Source organism: Larimichthys crocea, chromosome XIV, assembly GCF_000972845.2.
Source record: "Larimichthys crocea isolate SSNF chromosome XIV, L_crocea_2.0, whole genome shotgun sequence".
Taxonomy (NCBI): domain Eukaryota; kingdom Metazoa; phylum Chordata; class Actinopteri; family Sciaenidae; genus Larimichthys; species Larimichthys crocea.
In genome coordinates this window covers 9019770-9027283 of record NC_040024.1, presented here as the reverse complement: position 1 = coordinate 9027283, position 7514 = coordinate 9019770, and the positions used below count along the sequence as shown (strand labels likewise).

General features: G+C 41.9%; 1 protein-coding gene across 1 annotated transcript in view; it reads left to right on the top strand.

The window, feature by feature from the left end:
• Positions 1 to 2413: 2413 nt before the first annotated feature.
• The window catches only part of htr2cl1 (5-hydroxytryptamine (serotonin) receptor 2C, G protein-coupled-like 1), a 141851-nt gene continuing 136750 nt past the window's right edge, over positions 2414 to 7514 (top strand). The window contains exon 1 of the mRNA XM_027287882.1: positions 2414 to 2471. The gene's annotated coding sequence lies outside the window, so the exon portion shown is untranslated. The remainder of the gene's footprint in view (positions 2472 to 7514) is intronic.

Below are 7514 nucleotides of genomic sequence, written 5' to 3'. Positions count from 1 at the left end.
CAGGACTTCACTGAGATATTTTTAGACCAGAGCGGATCTTTTCTTTTAATGATATCATCAAATTTAATATTATTACTGTGACAGAACGTAAAAGAGAAATCATCAACATCTATTGATAGCAATCAGGCTTTCTCCGGCGATTAGATCCAAAAAGTTAATTTAGAAACAGTTTAAGATGAAGTGTTTCCTGCAGATTAGAGGTTCTTAATGCAGAATATTTTGTGCAGATGATCTTTCTTTCCTGCCAGGTGGTTAATTGTATCGACCAGGTGCGAATCACTCTGTGATTAGATAACTGGAAGCAAAAAATGGGGCTGAGGATTGACGTAGATTAGAGGTACGAAGTCAGAGCTGTTTGTGAGCTCTGTGCGTTCAAGTATGAAAAACATGAAGACTAAAGCGTTGTTGTACGAGTTTGACTAAAATTCCTGCATAGAGTAACGAAAGAGTGTTTTTAGTTAATTAGATGATCAACATCACTTTTAGGAAGTTAGACTGACCTGCATACTTAATTTATGTGGACAAAATGAACCACAGTGCAAATATAAAAACACCCTCAATCACTTATTCGACCTTTAAATTTAAAAAATTAGACATATTCATCAGATTTTAGGCAAAAAACATCAATGTTCCTTTATTAAAACTTCATAATAGATCAATATATCATCACCCCCATATGGTGGACTGAGGCTGGTATAGCCAGTGGGTACTTATAGTTTAATTTTTGCAAAAACAAAACACCATCTGCTTCTCCAGAATAAATTTGATTACTTCTGAACTGGGGAGAAAAGAAATCAACAGTCTTAAACAACAGCCGACATGTGGCACTTCGGGTGATGTAAGGAGGGTTGACAGATATTCCTGCGTAGCATATGTGAAATCAACAGCGGCTGAGTCACGCACCTTCCAGGTTGTTGTACCTGCAGACAAAGATTACCGACCGCGGATGATGGCAGGAGACGGGCTAATGGCACCAGGTTATGCTCTGTCTGAGATGGCGCAGCCGTAGAAATAGGAAAACCCTCTTTCAAACAGAGGCAATAATGAGAGACTTTGTTTTGAAAGTCCTAAGTTCAGTTTTCGAAATCTCACAAACAAGAAACATTTGGCCTTTATTCTGAGGGAAAGACAGAAACCGAAGAGTCGGCTGCTCATTAAAAACTCTCCTGTCATGACAGCGAGGGCAGCCGGCAGCACAATAACACGTCTGGAAAATAAAATAACGGTCGTTTCGGACTTTATTAATACCATCTCTCCTCATTTTACCATTAACTTTGTCAGGCTACGTTTGCATGAGTCTTCTCTTCTCGTCCTTCTATGTGTTGGTGACCTTTCGGAAAGCCTGCTGATAAACATAAACTTCTGCAGTCCAAATACCTCGATTCACATTTATCTACAGTTCAGTGTACTCATAGAAATGTTTCACCAGCAAGTTGGAGGGATTCAGCCAAAAGTTCTTGGTTATCTATGAGCCACGACACACAACCACATCCCCCCTCGCTGCTGTTGACACTAAATTTGTTCCATGCTGGAACGGCGCAGCGGTGATAAATCTTATCCAACCCGCGAGAAATGACAAATCATAAATGAAAGCACAACATCCCGAATGTCTCTTTAAAGAGCAAGGAGCGAGTCACCACCTTCAGACTTTTTCCTCAGAGACTAGTTGGGTTCATAATAGAGTGTCACAATTCTTGATTTGTAGGTGTTGGGGATGTAAATGGTTACTCATGCTGAAAGCAACCGAAGTGCAATGTTTCATAGAGCAGATTTTACAGTGGCAGAAGGGATTTGACATGAAGCAGCAATGACGTAAAACAAGATATAAGTATTTACTGTTTTATCTCATTTTTCCTCATGTAATTCGATCAATCGGTATGAAATCCTAAAAGTTACGCTCGTCATCGCAATCAACTGCGTCTACGTCTTGACGTTCTGTCAAATCAAACGTTTAATATTATCAGAGGTTTTTCGTCTCAATCACATGAACGGTGTCAACGACCAATAGGAGCATTCCCTCTAGCCTCATCAGGAACAACTGGCTCCACAGTAGTAAACATGGAGGGGACTCCAAGTTCTCTTGGACTGTAGACAAGGAGTAAGTGGAGGGAGCGAGTGTTTCTTTGACGAGTCCTCCCATTTGTACCTCGAGTTGAATGGAGAACAACAAAAAGTTGACTGAAATTGCCAAAAGCTGCTTTTGTTTCTGCTCTGTTGTTCAACAGTTAATCCTCAGGCTTTGCAAAATCCTAAAAACTTTTGACTTTTCTTTGGATGTAAGAGGGTATCAGACTTCAGTCTTGCAGTGTTACAAACTGCATTTCCCCTCCTCGCCACAAGGAGCTCCACTTTCAAACGTCCCACAGTATATATAAAGGGCTGGACTCACCTTCCACCTCTTTTGTCTCCAAACATTTAAATCTTGATGAGTGTTTCTCAGCTGCTTTACCGTCTTTTGTTCATTACCCAATGTAAGTAAGAGTTTCTTTCAGTTACTTCATGACAATTATGTTTGACAATTATTTGATATATTATTGGTATTTTAATGTACACATTTAACATGTTTTCTAGAATAGATCTGATTTTCTGTGTCGCACTTTGAGCTGGATAAGAGATGACTCATAAATAAGAAATTCATGAAGCCTTGCTGCTGTTAAAGAGTCTGACAGCTGCTGGAATGAAGGACCTGTGGTGGAGCTCCATCATTACATGGTGGGAGTGGCAGTTTGTTGATGACGGAGCTGTTGGAGGTCTCTATGGGGAAGTCCAGGACAGAGCTGACCCTTTTGACCAGTTTGTTTAGTCTTAAATTGGTTTGTACTGTCAATTTGAGAATATCTATCTGCTCCATTCTCCAAACCCATAACTTCCAATTCTCTTTCCGTCCACTCTGACTTTGTCTTCTGTCCCCGTCACCTCACTCCCCCGTCCAGGCGCTCTCTCCTGCCCTGTGTTAACCTCTTTTCCCCTGTCAGTGCCGTTCACCTGTCCTGCCTCAACTGTTCCCACTGTTCCTCATCAGCCCTGCAGACATTTACCAGTCCTTTCTCACTCGCTCCCTGACTGTCAGAGTTGTCATGTACCTCATGGCTTCGCTCTTAAGCCACAGCCTGAACCTGAGCCCACCTGTGTGCCTAAATTAAACCTGCCTGTAGGCCTTCAGTTGACAATGAATCGCTGAAATCATCCTGTCTGCACCTCATTCTATTAGCAGTATCTGCAATCAGATTTTTATATCAGATACAAACCTGGATTTAATGTTTCTTTTTCTCCATAATAATCCCGAGCCCTAACAAAGTTTACATCGCTCTCTATCTCTTGTCTGTCTCGCCCGCTGCTGTCCTAAACATGAATTATTCATAGTCTTTTGAGATACGGTAGCTGAAGGAGTGGATGACAGTTGGATGGACCATTTCTGCACGGTTGGATGAATTGGTGGGGGAAAAAAAAAGAAATCTCCATTCCCTGAAGAGAAAGCACACACAATAGAAAAGGCATGTGCAGTAGCAGATCCCCCTCCTCATCTCTCTCTCCATTACATCCCTCTGCACATCTCTTCTCCATGTTCACTGATGCACAAACAGCATGTTGCCGTGACCGGGTGGAAGCTATGCTGGGAGAAGTCACCCACACTTCTTTGTTTACCTGTTGCCAGCACGGATGACTCGAATAGAAGAATAGATAAAGGAAAACGGATAATGCAAACAAGGCTCAGATAGAGCTGTAAGCGTGTGTGTGTGTGTGTGTGTGTCCAACATCGTCCAGTTCTTGTGTGAAAATATGAAATAATGGAAAATGTCAACGCCAGACTTAGACGGAGTTAACAGAAGGCTTGAAACTCTGTATAACATTTCTACTGTTAAATAACTCTGTGATTTACAGAGTTTCCTGATGGACAGTGAAGTAAACTGCTGCCAACTGTAGCTGCCGTTAGCTCCGTTTGTTAGCCGGGCTGTGAGTTCAGAGCACCAGGAGGTGTTTGTATGTGTTTTTAGCCACGGGGCGCCAATAGATATAATAGAATACAGTTGTCCTTCGCTATAACGCGGTTTACTTTTCGCAGACTCGCTGTTTTGTGGATTTTTTTTTGTGTAATTTTGCATGCTTTTTTTTTTTTTTTTTTACGGCATACTGTACAGTATGAACGCGCATTGCGTTCGGCACCGTCAGAGGAACTGTGAACCACGCGTGAGTTACTGGTAATAATTTCTCATGTGTCAAACCTCGTAGATTGATCATTAAAATTAAATTTGTTAAAAATGTTTGGGCTTGAAAACAGGTTTTGATCTTTGGTTTCATTTACTAATACAGTATTGTACTTATTTTTGTTAAATCTGCGAAAGTTTGAACTTTGAGAGTTTAAATAAGAGAGAAATGTGAGAAAATGTTAAAGCCTGTCTGAGAAAAGTGTATAAGTGTGTGGTTAGGGGTTTTACGGCCTTAAAACATGTAGAATAATTGTAAAACTTACTTCACAGATTTCTTTTATTGCGGGTTATTTTTAGAACGTATCCCCCACGATAAACAAGGGATTACTGTAGATACTTTATTGATCCCTGAAGTTCTTTTACATGTTCATAGACATGCAAATGTGGAGAGATAATGGACTGATGGGCTGCCACACAAAGCGGCGCCCTGTGAGCAGTTACCTTGCTCAAGAGTACCTCGGCAGTGCCCAGGAGGTGACACCAACTGGCACCTCTCCAGCTACCAGTCCACCTCCAGTTCCCAAGCCAGATCCCTACAGATTTTTACAGATATGTTGACGAGGACCCGAGTTGGGCAAGTGGGCATTGTAAACGAGCTCAGCAGCATCTATGGACACAATGACCGAAATGAAAAAGACACCTGTGTTTAGTGCCAAATAGCAAACGGACACAATGACAGAGGTCTTTTCACCTCGGACACTGCGACAAAGCCCAGCTGAGCTAATGATAGCGCCAAATGAAAAGTAGATGGCTTAAGTTATTTAAATTTATTCTGAGGGGGACATAAATGTGTCAGAGTTTATGACAATCCGTCCTCTAGTTGTAGGCACGTTTCAATTAGTGCCACATGCCAACCTTGTGTCAGAAGGTCACCAGATTCATTAGGATTCTTCATCTGCCTTTGCCAAGCTCCTTCAAGGGCTCCTTCGACAGGTCGCTGTGTTCTTGTGATGGTTTTATGTTCACCATCGTGTGCTAGTGAAATAGGGAAAAAAAGCTCCTCTGGGAGGTCTGCAGGATTCGTTTCTTGTCTGAGGTAAGCTCCTTGTCCAGCTTCGGAGCTTCAGAGACATGTTCCACCAACGATTATCTGATACCTTGGGGAGGTGGGTGTCGGAATGAATGAAGAATCTTCCTGTAGCAGTTCTTGTTGTTTTGATCCAAGCTCAGAGGTGGAAGAGAGATTTGCTGCTGGAAGACTCCCGTCTTCCCGGCACAATCTGAACTTCTCCATCCATCCACAACCCTGATTTCTTCCCTTGTGCCTTACACCTACGTCCCTTGACGCTCATTCCTTACCCTCAACCAACCTCTTGGTTCTCACCAGTGTGCCTCCTTGGGGTTCAGGGTAGGGTTGTAAAATGGCAGAAAATACTTGAATATTCAATTTAAACTTTCTAAATTTCTATTTTTATAAACAGCACTTTGCCTTTCCATACTCCAGTGGTTTTATAACCCTGGTCTGGTTACAAGCATTGCTGCATTACATGTGTTCATGTAGAGGTTTACAGATGCTCTTGAACATTTTATGCTCTTAACTGAAACATCTCACTTATCATTTCTAAAGGTTGCCTCATGTATCCTAAAGCTGCCTCCCACTCAGAGAGCGAGACACTGAGAAGAGCTGGAGAGAGTCAGTGAGGTGAGCGTAACATTTTTAACATTAGCCACACATGATGTGACATCTGTGAGTCCCCTTTTTAATTTTTCATCCTGTTCCTCCCGCGGACTTCCTTTCACTCTCTGAAGAAGTAAAGTTAAGTGTACGGTGTCACAAGTGAGGAGTGATGGTGACAGGCTCGGCTTGTACTCTGACAAAGTCAAACATCAGCATCAGGACGTTTCGTTTTGTCAATTAGTCAAGCGATGCATGACGGAGCAGCGTGCAGCCTCCGCTGACCCGTACCGCCTCAACTCATGTGCACCTATGTCGTGTTTGATGCTGTGTACACAGACTGTTTCTGTCCTAGGACAGATGTTCCCCCCCTTTATCGTTATTTTCTGAGATATTACATACTGTACTTGTTGATATACCTTTTTTGTTCAGGTATGTTTAACATGACGAGGTTTTGCAACAGCCTGGATGAAGATCACACTTGGCTTTCAGACTTTTTAACAACTTGTAATGTGCTGAAAACTTCGAGATTCATGTACCTTAACCATAGATTTGTACATATGTTGTAGAGCGACGTGGACCATTTTCTGATCAAACGCCCTTATCGGCGGGATAATTTCATTGGTCATTGCCTTCAAAACCCATTTCAAATTACTATTGAACAATAGCTCGCAACTTGGTTAAGCATAGGGAAAGATCATGGGGGGTTCGGTTTCTACTTTGAGGTTGGAAGCCTTTGTCCTCATGGTTACTATCATAGAAACTTGGTTAAGTTAAGGGAGCTGTCATGGTTAAAAGACACTTGTGTTGGCGATGTTGAAAGTTTACTGTCTTGTTGACCCAACCGTCCACCCTGACCTGGCTCCTTGCTTATGGACTGGTTCTGTTTTGGTTACCTTGTGGTCTTTCCTTTGGAGGACGGTATTGTTTTTTTGTTGCAGAATTCAACTTTGTGATATCCTTGACCTTTTTTTACAGTTCATATGCTTTGAGTTGCAGTTTCTCTTTACTTCTATCTATTTACGTCACTACTTTTATACTTTTGCTACTGCTTGAAATGTAAAGATGATTCTCCCCTACCTGACACTTAATGTCAAGAGCAAATGTGATGAAAACTGCAGCAGAGCTCAGAGCCTTGATTCTGAATAGCAGGGCCAAGGTCTGACCTGGAGGAGACCTTGGTCTTGGCAATAAATTGTATCATCAAAAGGTACAGGCGCGAGATTGCCATCTTATGTATATTAATGTTTTCCGTCCAGTACCTCTTCAACAAAGAGCAAAATGGGTCATTTATTTAAATGTCGCAAATTAGTATTTCAAAAGACAGCTGCTATGATGGGCTGGAAACAATGTGATTTATTCTAATGCAGTAAATCCCACGCCCCCATAGCTCCACAGCTGTAGGAAGAATTTAAAGAACTGTGTTCTACGTGCCAAAGGCTGAAATCCTTTTCAGGGTATAAAAAAGACATCAGATCAAATCAGCTTTGCCAGAAGTGAATAAGTGTCTCAAAATCCATCTGCATTGCGTCAGATATCCTCTGATGAAGTGCAGTCCGTTCACCTCAAACATAAATGATGGAAGAAGTCGGCAGTAAGGGCGCTTGATGAATTCCCAGGCCCCTCTTACTCTGTTATTAGCAGACACATTGGCTGACATATTAATTAATTGCCTCTGGCAGTAGCTTTTT